Here is a 17,323-nt window from a genome sequence, read left to right as displayed (position 1 = left end):
ATAAAATCAGTTCCTCAAACATCTGCCTAATTTAAAGTTGAATCGGAATTTCCAAAAGTTGTGAGACTACCCTCAGTCTCTTTTGTTTCCTCATCAAGACTAAAATCACCCTGGGGTGATTGCTGCCTATGTTTACTATGCAGGATGACCTCTTTTTTAAAAAGTTGTGGGTTATGCGTTTTCTTTTTAAATAAACAAATCATCAGGAGTTTGCGGGTTCGATCTGGCTTTGCTCAGTGGGTTAAGGATCCCGCGTTGCGGTGAGCTGTGGTGTAGGTCGCAGACGCTGCTCAGACCGTGTTGCTGTGGCTCTGGCTTAGGCCCGGCGGCTACAGCTCCAATTCGACCCCTAGCCTGGGAACCTCCATATGCCGCAGAAGTGGCCCTAGAAATGGCAAAAGGCCAAAAAAAAAAAAAGTTCCCTAGTGGGAGTTCCTGCTGTGGGCCCAACAGGCTCTGCAGCGACTTGCCAGCGCTGAGACATTGGTTGGATTCCTAGCCTGATACAGTGTGTTAAGGACGGGGTGGGAAGGATGTTGCCGCAGCTGCGGCTTGGATCTGATCCCTGGCCAGGGAACTCCATACGTGTCCAAAAAAAAAAAAAAAAAAAAAAAAAAAAATTTCTCTGGTGGCTCAGGAAGTTACGGGTCCCCTGTAGTCCTCCTGCTGTGGCTTGGTCACAGCTGCGGTGTGGGTTTCATACCTGGCCAGGGATCTTTCACATGCCACTGGCATGGCCAAAAATAAGAAACAAAGTCATCATCCTATGAGCCCCAGTTTTTTCTTGTGTAAAAGGCAAGGACTTGAACAAACTTGTATGAGCAAACAAGTTACGCAACCACCCCAAGCAGAAGAGGGTTTGTGTGGACCTTGCCACGGTGAATGGCTGGGGATCTGATGACATTGCCCCGGGGCCTCAGCCTCCCCAGTTCTCTCCTGGGGAAGGTAAAGGATAGAGGACAAATGGGAGATTCAGGGATTGCTGGCATCAGGTCCTCAGTCTCCAGGATGGGGGGGGGACTCGTGTAGGTGTGATGGTGTCGGAGCCTGGCAGGGAGTTTTGTTTGTCAAGCTATGGGGTTTGAACTGTGGGAAACCCTAAAGGCATTCACATGAATTACTTTTTTTAACTAATGCTGCTTGCACAGTGATAGTTTCTCATATTTAAAGAGCCAAACTGATCTATTAAAAATGTATTCCTTCGAAGTTCCTGTTGTGGCTCTGGAGTAATGAACCTGATTAGTATCCATAAGGACTTGTGTTCCATCCCTGACCCCACTCAGGAGGTTAGGGATTGGGTGTTGCTGCCAGCTCTGGTATAGGTTGCAGACATAGCTCAGATCTGGCTGTTGCTGTGACTGTGGTATAGACCGGCAGCTGCAGCTCTGATTTGACCTCTAGTCTGGGAACTTCCATTTGCCATGGTGCGACCCCCCCCCCCCGCAAAAAAAAATTATCCCTTCTACATGACTGAAGATGTCTAGAGGTCCCCAGCAAGGGAAAAAACTATTATGGTATCTCCCCCACCTCCCCCACACAAACTAGGTAATTCAAAACAAAATATAAGTATTACCATAAAATAGCTGTTAGGAAGTCCACATTTTTCTTTTCTTTTTTTCTATTTTGACATCTTCAATGCTTTAAGCAATCATATTATTAACTTTTTCTCTTCTTTTTGCCGTTCAGTCTTTGTTGGTACTCTCAGCAGATGTTTAGTGTGCCTGCTGTTATTCTATCTCCACCCTGAGGTAAAATGGCAGGCATATACTGGATTTTGAATGTTGACTGTGGATTGTTTTTTTACCTCTCACGAATCTGACTTCTCTTATTTTACAACAGAGGATTCTTGCCCTTTCACCTACAAATGCCTCCAACTTTCTGTCTGTTTTAACCCTGTGAGTCACTTGCCCTCTTTAAGAATAATCAAGGTTTCTTCTTATTAGGAGAGGGCTCCAGAGACTCTTAGAGGCCAGACTCTCCAAGCATCCAAAGGATAAGGTACACCAAATTCTGTACCTCCTACTCTTTCATCTTCAGGAAGTCTGGGAGAACATGGAGCTAAGGGTAAGAATAGCACCCAAGTCATCCAGGTGGTTCTGATAGTCTCTAAAGTTTTTGTTTTGTTTTGTTTTTGGCCAAGCCTGAGGCATGTGGGAGTTCCCAGGGCCAAGGATCACACCTGAATGACAGCAGTTGACAATACCAGATCTTTAACCCACTGAGCCACCAGGGAACCCTTAGTGTCTAAAGTCTGAGAACCTTTGTGTATGGAAGTGGTTTTTCATAGGTGGTCTTGGGACTCCTGCGTCAGAATCACCTAAGGTGTTTGTTAAACATGCTGCCTCCTATTTCATACTTACTGAACCAGAAACTGCAGGGGGTGAAGCCCAGGAGCCTACATTTTTAACAATACTTTTTTTTTTTTTTTTTTTAAATCTTTTTTAGGGCTGCACCTGAGGTATGTGGAAGTTCCCAGGCTAGGGGTCTAATCAGAGCTGTAGCTGCTGGCCTACACCACAGCCACAGCAATATGGGATCCAAGCGGAGTCTGCGACTTACACCACAGCTCCGGGTAATGCCAGATCCTTGACCCACTGAGCAAGGCCAGGGATCAAACCCTCATCCTCATGGACACTAATTGGGTTCGTTTCTGCTATGCCACAAAAGGAACGCCTTCGCAATACCTTTTTTAGTTACACCACTTTTCTCTTACCTAGCACTTTCCCATGTTCCTTCTTATTTGAGCGCCACAATAATCTGGAAACTCACACCATTTTGGAAACTCAAAGGATGGAAATTATTACTCCCATCTAAATAATAAGAATCAGTCTCAGAGAAGTTACCCGATTTGCCCAGTCATGACCAACTATGAAGCAAGCTAGGTGAGACTAGATCCCAGGGACATAACCTGAGCTAGTTACCTAATTGTCTTTTGCCTTAGTTTCTTAACTTATAAAAGGAAATAATAATAGTCCTTCATGTTCTAAGTAAAGGGTATATGGGTATTCATTATATGTACTAGTTTTTCAACCTTTTGGGGGATTTAAATATTTCAAAATAAAAGGCTGAGGATATTATCCAACAATGAGAGAGAATAAACAGACTGTTGCCAGAACTCAGCCTCTGTCCACTGGTGCCGAATAGAAATGCAGAGACAGAATTTTGGGTGAAGGAAGAAAAAAAATAACTTTATTGCTTTGCCAGGCAAAGGAGGCCACAGCAGGCTAATGACCTAAAGATTGTGAGTGACCTCCTTTGGGAGAGAATCAGCTGAGTGAGGCTTCTTACCCACAGACAAGAAATGGGGGGAGGGGGGTGGGCACAAAAAGGCTTTTGTGCCCAGAAGCTCCACAGGCTCTGGCTCAGTTTCAAGACCTATATCTACATGCCATGTAAGTGAAAGAAACTGTCTATATAATATGGTACAAAACAAGCAAACTGAACTCTGTAGTTAGACGTAAGACTGGTAGTTGCTTTGGGGGCTGAGGAGGACTAGTGACTATGATAGGGGTGGAGTAAGATAGTCACAGAGTAGTTGTAGATGTCCGATAGATAGATAGATAGATAGATAGATAGATAGATAGAGATGGAAATCTAGGGAACCTAGGGAGATCACTGTAGGTTAATTATTGCTCAAGAAAGTCCTCAGAACCAGGCAGACTTGCTCAACTTGTGGAGGCACGAGTTATGCCTCAGGTCATTGTGTGGGGGTTGGAGTGAGGCCTGTACTCCGGTTTAGACCCAGGGCAGGAGTTTAAGGACCACCCTTCTGCTGATTTGAATAAGCACCATGACAGCCCTAGCTTGACCTTATAGGGTCAAATACTCTCTTACTGAATACCAAGAGGTCTTTTCCTATCCTTACTGTAGCCCACCTAGTCCTCAGGGTAGAGCCTCCTTGCCTGTCTACTTGCATCCCTTATAAGCTTCCTATCTTAATAAATCTATTTCTTGCCTGTCACTTTGTCTCTCACTGAATTCTTTCTGTGCTGAGGCACAAAGAACTTGAACCTCAGTAAGCCTAGACACCTGGTGAGTGATTCTAATTTAAAAACTGTGGGTTCAAGTCCCAATCTGGGTTCTGGCTACATTCAAGTTGTGAATGCTGTCAGTTTCAACTGGATAAGGTCACAAGGGGCCTTTTGTGTGCTGGTAATTTTTTTTTTTTTTTCTTGTTCTGGTTGCTGGTTACAAGTATCTGCCCTTTTGTGAATATTCATTAAACTGTATACCTATATTTTTACATGTATGCTATACTTCTACTTTTATTTTATTTTATTTTATTTTATTTTATTTTATTTTATTTTATTTTATTTTATTTGCTTTTTAGGGCTGCACCAGAAGCACGTGGAAGTTCCCAGGTTAGGGGTTGAATCGGAGCTACAGCTGCAAGCTGGATCCTCAATCCACTGAGCAAGGCCAGGGATCGAACCTGCATCCTCATGGATACTAGTCGGATTCATTACCTCTGCACCACAGCAGGAATTACTATAATTCTATTTTTTTTAAAAAAAGTTTGTTTTTGTTTTGTTTTGTTTTGTTTTTGTCACTCTGTCCCTTGGCATATGGAGTTCCTGGGCCAGAGACCAGATCCAGGCTGAAGTTGTGACCTATACCACAGCTTTGGCAACACTGGATCTTTAACCCACTGTTCCTAGCTAAAATTAAACCTGTGTCCTCATGCTGCAGAGATGCTGCCAATCTCATTGTTCCACATCAGAAACTTAAAAAAAAAGTTTTGACAACTTACGGTTACCAAAGAAGAAAGGGGAAATGGAGGGAGGGATAAATTGGGGGCTGAAAATAACATATACACAATATTATGTATAAAATAGATAATCGGGTGATGTTCCTGTCGGTCGAGGGAACACCCTTGCCCCTGGTCACAGGCCGGGGATCCAACCTGGATCCCTATGGACTAGCATCCATACATCCAACATACATCCAACCTGGATCTATGGTCTGCATCCATGAGGATACAGGTTCCATCTCTGGCCTTACTTAGTGTGTTAAGGATCTGGCGTTGCTGTGGCTGTGGCTAGCAGCTACAGCTCTGTCTCAACCCCTAGCCTGGGAACATCCATGTGCCATGGGTACAGCCCTAAAAAAGACCAAAAAAAAAAAAAAAAAAGAACCCAGAGTTCCCTGGTGATCTTGTGGTTAGGATTTTGGTACTTGTACTCCTGGGTTGAATCCCTGGTCAGAGAACTGCGATCCTCCATCATGGCCAAAAAAAAAATATTAATAATAACCACAAAGAGGAATTCCCATTGTGGCTCATCAGGTTAAGAATCCAACTGGTATCTATGAGGATGTGGGTATCCCTGGCCTTGCTTAGTGGGTTGAAGGATCCAGCATTGCCATAACCTGTGAGTAGATCACAGACATGGCTCAGATCTGGTGTTGCTGTGGCTGTGGTATAGGACAGCAGGTGCAGCTCTGATTCATCCCCTAGCCTGGGAACTTCCTTATGCCCCAGGTGCAGGCCTAATAAATAAATAAATAATAACAAGAACCTACTGTATAGCACAGGGAATATACTCGATATTGTATGATAACTTACAAGGGAAAAGAATCTGGAAAAAGATATAACTGAATCACTGTACTGTTCACCTGAAACTTATATGATATTATAAATCAACTGTACTTCAATTTAAAAAAAATTTTTTTAAGTTTTGACAAGTCGAGAAAAGGAAAAAATTATGGTGCTTAATTCATAAGATTTTTTGTGAGAATTAAATAATTTAATACATTCAACAGAACAATGGTACATAGAAATGGTAGGTATTATTTATGATCTCTAACCACACTCAGAGCCTTTTGCCCCAGAAGGCTTGCTCACAGGGCAAGCAGAATGGGTTCCATGGAACCAGCAGTATCCCAGGTCCTACCTTCTTTCCTGGACTTCAAAGTATGGGAAACTGTTGACAATGATATATTTGAGAGTTTGTAGCAATTCAACCTGGGTGTTTTATTGATACAATGTAATTGTAAAATCTAACTTGGGGAGTTCCCTGTTGTGCTGCAGCAGAACAATCTGACAAGTATCCAGGATCCATGAAGAGGCAGGTTCCATCCCTGGCCTTGCTCAATGGGTTAAGGATCTGGCGTTGCCATGAGCTGTGGTGTAGGTCACAGATGTAGCTCAGATCTGATGTTGCTGTGTCTGTGGCATAGGCTAGCAGCTGCAGCTCTGGTTTGAACCCTAGCCTAGGAACGTCCATATGCTGTGGTGCAGCCCTAAAAAGCAAAAAAAAAAAAAAAATCTAACTTGGAGTTTCTTCATCCAGGGGTAGGGAAATTGCCTCCTCTCCCATGCTTATTGTTTTTCCTTCCTCACCTATAAGCACTGTAAACTCTAGATACATCTACCTATATCCAGGGATCCAACCCTCGCCAAAGCCGGGACCCAAGTGCTGCAGAAAAAACACCGGATCCTTAACCCACCTCACCACAAGAGAACTCCACTTAGTGAGTGTTCTTAAGCAATAAATAGACTTGACCATCGTAGGCCTCAGTGCGCTTAAGATGGAGGAGTCAGATGATATCTAGGGCTCCTTCCAGCTGTATTATTGTAATCTAAAAAATAACAATGCCTTACATAGTTTATAGCTTTGCAATCCTTTCTGTGAACATTATATCATCCCAGGCAGGTGCCTTTTCCTATCTGTTGTCACAAAACAGGGGAACTATTACTCTGCTCAATTTCTTTTTATTTATTTATTTATTTGCTCATTTCTTCTTTTCACCCAAGCTTGAAATTAGATAAAACTACCTTTCTCATGGACCAAAGACAAAGATCATGGGTCACAACTAATGAGTCATGATAATCTCTATTTTGAAAAGTTCAAGTCCATGCAACCTGGTCATCAGCAGAAAGAACTTCTTGGATGAGCCAATTAATCTACCTTCTCACTCACCACTGAACTTGAGCTTCTGTCATTCTTTAATCCCCTCCAAATACCTTGGAGAGGAAAAGGCAATTCCTCTTTCACATGGACTTCATTTTTTTTTTTTTTTAGGGCCATACCTGTGGCATATGGAGGTTCCTAGGCTAGGGGTTGAATTGGAACTGTAGCCACTGGCCTACATCACATCACAGAAACGCCAGATCCAAGCCACATCTGCAACCTACACCATAGCTCATGGCAATGCCAGATCCCCAACCCACTGAGCAAGGCCAGGGATCAAACATGCAACCTCATGGTTCCTAGTCGGATTCATTAACCACTGAGCCACGACGGGAACTCCTGGAAGAATACATTTTATATAGTTCTTAAAAGGGCAAAGAGAGGGGGTTGGCTTGTGGCACAGCAGGTTAAGGATCTAGTATTATCACTGCAGCAGGTTGAGTTGCTGCTTTGGTGTGGGTTCAATCCCTTGTCCAGAAACTTCCACATGCCATGGGCATGGCCAAAAAATAAAACAAAAATTAAAAAGTAAGGAGAAATTAATATGAAGCTTATTGTTTTTCAGTTACCATTATTATATCAAGTAATTAGTGTTTACACTAAGAGAAATTCGGTGATTCCACAGGGATGAAGAAACAGTTCCTAAAATAGTAATCTATTGTATTGGAGTAAGGTGCTGCACTGGAACAATACAATTGTTCAATTATAATAAGCTCTTTTGTAGTTTCTTACTATAGCATGATATTGTGGGGGGAGAAAAAACATGGACTTTGAAGGCAGAATCCCAACTTTTCGTTTTCAGCTTTGTTGAGATACAGCAGGCATATAACATTGTGGAAGTTCAAGGTGTATAATGTAGTGATTTTATCTATGTATATATTGAAAAAGAATTAGACCAAAAAAAAAAAAAGGAGTTCCCGTCGTGGCGCAGTGGTTAATAAATCCGACTAGGAACCATGACATTGCGGGTTCCTTCCGTGGCCTTGCTCAGTGGGTTAAGGATCCAGCGTTGCTGTGAGCTGTGCTGTGGGTTGCAGACGCGGCTCGAATCCCACATTGCTGTGGCTCTGGCGTAGGCTGGTGGCTACAGCTCTGATTAGACCCCTAGCCTGGGAACTTCCATATGCCACAGGAGTGGTTCAAGAAAAGGAAAAAAGACAAAAAAAAAAAAAAAAAAAAGAAGAAGAAGAAGAATTACCACAAAAAGGTTAATTAATACATCCATCACCTCATATAGTTACAATTTTTCTGTTTGTTTGGTTTGTTTTGTTTTTGGGCTGCTCCCACCGCATTTGGAAGTTCCCAGACTAGGGGTTGAATCAGAGCTATAGCTACCGGCCTGCACCACAGCCACAGCAAAACCAGATCAAAGTCTCGTCTGCGACCTACACTGCAGCTTACGGCAATGCCAGATCCCTTAAGCCACTGGGACAAGGAATAGAACTTGCATCCTCATGGATTCTAGTCAGGTTCATTATCACTGAGCCACGACAGGAACTGCCACAATTTTCATATGTGTTTATGATGAGAACCTTAAAAATCTTCTATAGGGGAGCAAAATTGCCACCTCCAAATGTGTCTCTGGCATGAGGATTAATTTAGGCTGATTATTTTTAAGAAATAGAAGCTGCTGAAATTCTTCCTTTTACCTCCCCCTTAGCTGCCTAAAGATTTTAGATAAAGGGCCTATTTCTGGAATAGAGCTATTACCAGAAGTATCTGCAAAGAACATGGACTAGGTGTGGAGAAGTAAATTGTGTCACAGTGTCTCTGCAAGACCCAGCAAACGTGTTTACCAAACATTTGTTTTCCATCTCCATGTGAAATGCCTTCCTTCCCACTGAAGTCCCAAATCACTACCCCAAGGGTATCCTTTGACTTTAGCTGAGAATGACTTAAATAAAGGCAAAGGTTTTAGGAGTTCCCACTGTGGTATTGTGGGTTAAGAATCTGACTACAGTAGTCGCTGCAGAAATGTGGGTTCAATCCCTGGCCCAACAGAGTGGGTTAAAAGATCCAGCATTGCCACAGCTACAGCGTGAGTCATGGTTTTAGCTCAAAAAATAATAATAAAGTGAGACTTTCGGGAGCTCCTGTTGTGGCACAGCGGAAATGAATCTGACTAGGATTCTTGAGGATGCAGGTTCAATCCCTGGCCTCACTCAGTGGGTCAGGGACCCAGCATTGCTGTAAGTTTTGGTGTAAGTTGCAGACGTGACTCGGATCCTGCTGTGGCTGTGGTGTAGGCTGGCAGCTGTAGCTCTGATTCGACCCCTAGCTTGGGAACTTCCATAGGCTGTGGGATGCAACCCACCCCCCTAAAAAAAGACAAAATAAATAAATAAATAGAGAATTTCAGCCATTTTGAGAAGTCACTCGGTTTTTCTCTGTCTCTCCCCTGTAAACCTGTTTTAAAATTTTTGTTTGATTTTCTCCTGTTAATTTGTCTCATATCAATTTAATTCTTAGACCGGCCAGAATAACCTAGAAGGGTAAAGGAAAATTTCTTCCTTCTCAACACTACTCTCTCAGCAGCTTTTAAATATACAATACAGTCCTATGATCTATAGTCATTGTGCTGAACATTACATACAGAACTTAGTCATCCTATAACTGGAAGTTTGTACAGAGTCCCAACTTTTTTAAATTTTTTTTTTTAAGCTTTTTGGGGCTGCACCAACAGCATATGGAGGTTCCCAGGCTAGAGGTCAAATTGGAGCTACAGCTGCTGACCTATACCACAGCCACACCAACTCCAGATCTGAGCTGCATCTTCGACCTACACCACAGCTCATGGCGAAGCCAGATCCTTAACCCACTGAGCGAGGCCAGGGATCAAACCTGCAACCTCATGGTTTCTAGTTGGATTCATTTCTGCTGTACCATGCCAGGAACTCCCCAGAGTCCCAACTTTGAATCTATGCACACTACAGTGATGATTATAATACTTAACTCAAAGGAATATAATGCAGAAAAATAAGATAGCATGTATATAATGAGCCACACATAGCACCAGGCCAATAGTATGTTCTTAGCAGTGTCATTTCCTTTCTCCCTTTTTTCTTTTTTCTTTTTTCTTTTTTGGCAATGCTTATGGAATGTGGAAGTTCCCAGGCTGGGGACTGAACCTGGACCACAGCAGCAACTAAAGCCATGCAGTGATAATGCCTTATCCTTAATGTGCTGCACCACAAGGGAATTCACCTTTCTCCTTTTAATGTTGCTTTGTTCACAAAAATCAATCAATCATTCAATCAATCAATCAATCTAAATTTCAGCTCATGAGAATTAACAGGATTTTAAAGTAGGAATGAAACTGAGCAGGACCCTGTCAGGCCCTCCTGGGTCCAAAAGGCTTTCTGTGTCCCCCATTTCCTGAAGGGAAAATACTTCAACCTCCTAGGCTTTCTCCAAGTTCCAAAGAGCAGACTGGAGCACTTAATAGGACAATAGAGGAGTTGTTGCTGTGGCACAAGGGGATTGGTATAGGTTGCAACTCCTATTTTGGATCCCTGGCCCTGGATGCCATAGGGGAGTGGCCAAAAAGAAAAAAAAAAAAGAAAAGAAAATAGGACAACAACATCACAGGACTCCCAGTTCTTCCTGAAGGAATATAGATAACAATCTGATGCTTATCTTTAAGTTGTTCTGCAGAAACTAAGACCCCAAGCCTGTGGAGAATGGTGACTAAAGGCTGACCACAAGCACTAGACCCCATGCTGGTTGGAACCAGAAGGCTGAGATTCCTGAGACATCATCCTGTTACCTCACCACCAACCAATCAGAAGAAAGTCACACACCTGGCAGCTCTCACTCCAAAATTTTGCCTTTAAAGTTTTCTGAAAGCCACCGGGGTGTTTGTGTCTTTTGTGCTTGAGGCGCCCATTCTCCTCACTTGCTGCCTTGCAATGACCTTTTCTCTGCTCCAAACTCTGACATTTTGGTTTTTTTGGCCTCACCATGCATCAGGTGCATGAACTTGGGTTGGACAAGAGGAAGAGACCCTATTGATGGTCCTATCCAATGGATCACTTTGTGCCTGATAATGGCCTGGGACATTTGCTAAAAGTACAGATGCTGGGGCTTCATCCTTGTTACTGAACTGAACTTGGGCTTGCCTGCCACACTCTGAAGCCAGTCTACTGACACATGGTTGTGGTAAAGGAAAGTACAGCATTTATTGCAGGGTGGCAGGCAAAGAGAACAGGCAGACCATGCTCAAAAGACTGAGACTCCTTGATGACTTTCAGAGAAGGGTTTTTGAAGGGAGCATTTGGTGTGAGAGTTTCAGCTCATGGACTTTTCTTCTGACTGGGGTAGCTGGCGGTGAGGTAATAGAAATCTTAATCCCTAACCTTCTGTTTATCTATAAGCCTTGAGAACTAGGACTCTGTTTTATTGCCAAACAACTCTCATTGCTTTTCTTACTTAGCTTGTTTTTCCTTGTCTGCATTCCTTCAATTCCCTAATTAGTAACAGCTGGGCCTGCTCTTTGGAACTCAGGGAAAGCCTAGAGATGAAATTCTTTTTATACAAGCAAGAACTGAGGGACCTAGAGGGGTTTTGCACCCAAGAGGGTCCCATAGGATCCTATTTGGTTTCAATCCCCCCTTTTCTTTGATACTTCTCACTCCTGAGAGGAAGAAAGGTAGGCCCAAGGAGGGAGTAACAGTCTTGGAGAGAAAGGTTCATCATAAGTTTGGGAGGGTAACTTGGTTTTGAGGGGATTTGGTTTCATCCCAAGCGATTCTGATTCACCTAACTAGGTGACAGTCCAGAAATGTTTAAAAAGCTCCCCAGGTCATTCCGATGCAGGTAATCCAAGACCTACACTTTAAGAAAAACTGCATTCAGGAGTTCCTGTCTGGCTCAGTGGTAGTAAACCTGACTAGTATCCTTGAGGATGCAGTTTCAATACCTGACCTCACACAGTGGATTAAAAATCCTGTGTTACTGTGTCTGTGGCATAGGCCAGCAGCTGCAGCTCCGACTCGACCCATAGTCTGGACACCTCCATATGCCCCAGATGTGGCTCTAAAAAGCAAAATAAATAAATAAATTTAAAAAGAAAAGCTGCATTCAAACTAGATTTTTCTACTGAATGATTTGCCTAAGACACCACAGCTGGCAGAATTGAAACCAGAAAGTGAGACCTCTGACTCCATGGCCTTTCCACAATACATACAAAACATGTCAACAATACATCTGTCTCTTTCTGGCAGTGACAACTATTCGACAAGAACATGCCTCATACAAAGGCTGTCCTTCACCCTTCTCCAGAAGAGGAAGAGGAGACACAGGAAGAGGCGCCTGATGCAGAACCCCAATTCCTAGTTCCTGGATATGAAATACCCAGGATGCTATAAAATCACCATCATCTTTAGCCATGCACAAACAATTTTTTATTTATTTGGTGGTTTGTTGGAGTTTTTTGGCCATGCCCACAGCATGTGGAGATTCCCAAGCCGGGGATAGGACTGTGTCACAGCAACAATGCCAAATCCTTAACTGCTAGGCCACCAGGGACTCCCACAAACAGTAGTTTTGTGTGTTGGCTGCTCTACTGTCCTTTGCCAGCCTACAGGAGAAAAAGCAAGGTTTATACAAGGATGCTCCTTTAGACGGAAGCAGAGCTAAAAGCACCCTGAATCAAAATGAATGGGAAACAATCCCAATAAACACATTTTGGATTAAAAACAAGAACAACAAAAAATAAAAAATGAATGGAGTTTCCATCGTGGCTCATCAGTAATGGACTAGTATACATGAGGATGTGGATTCGATCCCTGGCGTTGCTCGGTGGGTTAACTGATCCGGCGTCACCATGAGCTGTGGTGTAGTTCACAGAGGAGGCCTGGATCTGTTGTTGCTGTGGCTGTGGTGTAGGCCAGTGGTGCAGCTCCCATTAGACCCCTAGCCTGGGAACTTCCATATGCTGTGGGTGTGGCTCTAAAAAGACAATAAAATAAAATAATAAAAATAAATAAAAACAACAAAAAGTCTGTCTCATCAAATCATTTTGGAAAAATAATTTTCCTTTATAACATATATTTATAATTTAAACTTGAACTCAAGCATACTGGCCAGCCCTAACACTGAAAAGAAAGTCCTTTCTCAACCTCAAGGCCTAATAACACCAAGAACATATGATTTTGAGGTTACAAGAGCATGGCAGTTTGTTTTGCTGGATGAGCAGACTTTATGCTTAATAACCTAAGCAGCCCTGCCTAGTGGTTATTGTTCACCATGTATCCAGGTCACAAACAGGGCTTAACCACAGGAAAATAAAAGCAGACACGTTTTCTGAGGACCTCTTGCCTACTCTTTCAGCCCCCTTTCTCCTCCTTAGCAAATCCTCCTTTCCCTAGGTGCTCGGAGTCTCCCTACTGCCATATCCTCCCCAACACACTTCAATCCTAACAAGTCTGTGCTCGCAACTAAAAAGTCAAGTGAATTTTATTTATTTTTTCTTTTTATAGGCACACCTGCAGCATATGGAAGTTCCTAGGCTAGGGGTCAGATTGGAGCTGCAGCTTCAGCCTGCACCATAGCCATGGCAACAATGGATTCTTAACCCACTGAAGGAGGCCAGGGATTGAACCCATATCCTCATGGATCCTAGTCATGTTTGTTAACTTCTGAGCCACAATGGGAATTCCAAAACCTTTTTTTTTTTTTGCTAACAATTTACAAAATGTGTTCTCGTGTAAAGTAGGAAGGACATGCTATTCTTACTCTGCCCTCTGACTCAAAGTCACTCATGCAAATTTACCTAATCTGTAAGCTATAGCATCGGGTCAAAGATCTTGTCTAGAACCTTTTGGCTATATCTTGCTATCTCCAAAGGATAGATACCTAAAGATCTCCAGTGATTTGTTAAATGAATGTTAAAATAAAAGCTAGAGGGAATGAGGTAGCAGGAAAGAAAGAGGAAAAAAAAAAAAAACCAAAAGATCAGGGGCATGTCCTTAGGGGACCAGAAAGGAATTGTTCTTGGTAAATGGGAAAGAAGGCTATGTGAAGTCACGAAAATCTGCCCCAAACCCACACTGTCTCCCATATACTACCTCCGTGTCAGACAACAGGGTTGGTCAATTCCCAAAGGACCTCAAGCCTATGGATAAAATGTTTATTTCTTTTTTGCTCTTTCTCAAGAATTACAAATCATAGTCAGATCATTTTAATTTGAGGCCACAAAACCCAGATGAATTTTAGAGCAGGAAGAGACTCTACTGATTACCTAATCCAGTGGGTCTCTCTGTGCATCTGCCTGGATAAAGATAGCTTGGGCCACAGATCTTCAACCAAGTGCTTTCTCCTGGGAAGGCCCCTTCAGCAGTTTTATTGGAGGCAAAAGGTACCGGCCAGCCACCCTTGGAAAGTGGTCCTTTGAGCCTGGATTTATCTTTGGGAGGATGCCTGATAATTCCATTTCTCTGATTCCCCTATTGGTGGAGAACAAGGGAGGAAAGTTAGGGTGAGACGGGAGTGATTTGCTTTTTTTTTTTTTTAAGTATGTTAATTTTGGAAAGGTGACTGAGCCAAAGGTTTCAGGCTGACAGCTATTTTACTCACTGTCTGCTTCCACATTCCAGCTCTGGAATTAGACTTGGCAAAGATGCTTTTCCTAGGTTGGCTTCTGACAGAGCCAATATTAGCATCCCTTAATGACTCAACAAACAACTGAGAGAATTGTGGGAAACATGACTTTACCAATAATGGCCAGTGCCATTTCCAGAATCATTCCACTCTCTGAGCTACAGAATGAAACCCTCAAGGTCAGGATCCATGTTGTCATCCAAGAGTCATTCTTTTTATCTGAGCCAATTAATCAAAGTTCCGCATTTAATTTACTATTTTGTTAAAGAAAAATCCAAAAAGTTTCAGAGTTCCCCTATGGCTTAGCAGGTTAAGGACCCAGAATTGTCACTACTGAGGCGAGGGTTTAACCCTGGCTAGGGAACATCTGCATGTTGCAAGCAAGGCCAAAGCGAACAAAAATCTTCAGTAAGTAAAGACAGAGATAGATCATGATCCAAAGATCAGCAGATGTGCCCAGCCACACTACTACAAATGTTATAAAAGTCAAGAATTCAGAATTCATCTTCTAAGATTTAAGACCATACTGGTAGGAGTAGTCCTTATACTATTTTAACAGATTGTAAAAAAACAACAAATCAATCAGTCTTTGATGACCTTTAAACATTAGAACATTGACTTTTTAAAAATTAAAATAAGTATGTGGAGTTCCCACTGTGACACACCAGGATCAGCAGTGCTCAGGAGCACTAGGATGCAGGTTTGATTCTCAGCCCAGCGGATTAAGGATCTGGCATAGCCACAGCTGCAGCTTAAGTTTTGACTGCACCTCAGATCTGATCCCTGGAGGTCATATGATCTCCAAATGGCCCCCCCCCCAAAAAAAAGACAAAAATAAATAAATAAGTACGTGACTCAAAGTTATTCTTGTGAGAATGGCATCTATGATAACAATATCACTTTTCCAATCCTCTAGAAATTTGCCTTTTTGGCTTTAGCAAGCCAAAATCACTCTAGTCTACTGTCCAAGAAGAAGAAAAGGAAGACCATTTTTCTGTAACTGAAATATAACTAGCTACTGTCCCCTGCCCTCATTTGCACAGATCACTTAGGTTATGATTAGATATAATAGGAAGATAATGGAATATGGACTCAAAAACACTCCCCCCTCCCTACATTAAAGAGCTTTAAGAGTTCCCTCCTGGCTCAGTGTGTTAAGGATCCAGCGCATCACTGCTGTGGCTCTGGTTACAAGCTGTGGTGTGGGTTCAATTAAACCTGGCCTAAGAACTGCTATCTGCCATTGGTGCAGACAAAAAAAATTTTTTTAAAGGAGCTTTAGGAGTTTCCACTAAACACAGTGGGCTCAGCAGTGTCTCTGGAACACTGGGAAGCAGGTTCTATCCCTGGCCTGGCACAGTGGGTTAATTGTCTGGCATTGCAGCTTCGGCCTAGGTTGCAACTGTGGCTCAGATATGATACCTGGCTTGGGAACTCCATATGTGCTGGGGTGGCCACGAATGAATAAGGAAAAAAAAAAAGGAGCTTCAGGTTGGCCTTACAGGTCACAAGATATAATCCTTGAGATACAGAGAAATAGCTATATCTATACATAAGTAGGTAATAGAAGGCTGAATTAAACTGAATGTCATACATATAAGACATGCTGGTTTTTAATTCCTCCTCCTATTCAACTCCTCTTACTTTTTTTTTTCCCTCCTTAGGGCTGCACTTGTGACAAATGGAGGTTCCCAGGCTAGGGATCGAATTGGAACTACAGCTGCTGGCCTACACCACAGCCACAGCAAAGCAAGATCCCGGCTGAGTTTGCAACCTACACCACAGCTCACGGCAACACCGGATCCTCAACCCACTGAGCGAGGCCAGGGATTGAACCCACAACCTCATGGTTCCTAGTCAGATTTGTTTCCATTTCTCTATAAAGGGAACTCCTTCTCTTACATTATTTATGCTTCTCAAACCATTTTCTCAGAGTTGAAAGGAAACCACTTAGTACTTTGTTTTAGCTAAGAAGGAGAGCTACTAGGAGAGAGAGGATAATAAAAATAAATGCAATTTTCTTTATTATTATTATTATTTTATGGCCTCACCGACAGTGTATGGAAGTTCCTGGGGACAGGGATTGGATCTGTGCTGCAGCTGCTACCTTCGCTAAAGCTATGGAAATGCCAGATCCTTTAACCCACTGAGCCAGGCTGGAGATAGAACACAGGCCTCCACAGTGACCCAAGCTGCTGTATTTTGACTTTTTTTTTTTTTTTTTTACTTTTTTAGGGCTGTGGTGTAGGTTGCAGACTTGCCTCGGATCCTGCATTGCTATGGCTCTGGAGTAGGCTGGTGGCTACAGCTCTGATTAGATTCCTAGCCTGGAAACCTCCATATGCTGTGGGTGCGGCCTTAGAAAAGACAAAAATATATATATATAAACATGAATGAAATAATAATAATCACCCATAAACCTTAACTCATCACCTAGAGATAACCACTGCTGGTATTTTGGATTATAGCATTTCCATATTTTTTCCATGTAAGTGCATTTATCTAATCTTATATCTTCATAAAAGTGTTTTTACATCACCATATTATTTTATTTTATTTTATTTTATTTTTTTTTTGTCTTTTTGCCATTTCTTGGGCCGCTCTCGCGGCATATGGAGGTTCCCAGGCTAGGGATCTAATCGGAGCTGTAGCCACCGGCCTACGCCAGAGCCACAGCAACGCGGGATCCGAGCCGCGTCTGCAACCTACACCACAGCTCACGGCAACGCCGGATCTTTAACCCACTGAGCAAGGGCAGGGATCGAACCCGCAACCTCATGGTTCCTAGTCGGATTCGTTAACCACTGCGCCAC

At 42.7% G+C, this 17,323-nt stretch overlaps 1 pseudogene; it reads left to right on the top strand.

The window, feature by feature from the left end:
• LOC106509158 lies at positions 12,155-12,548 on the top strand (annotated as a pseudogene).

Source organism: Sus scrofa, chromosome 1 (assembly GCF_000003025.6).
Source record: "Sus scrofa isolate TJ Tabasco breed Duroc chromosome 1, Sscrofa11.1, whole genome shotgun sequence".
NCBI lineage: Eukaryota > Metazoa > Chordata > Mammalia > Artiodactyla > Suidae > Sus > Sus scrofa.
This window is presented reverse-complemented; position numbering and strand designations above follow the sequence as displayed.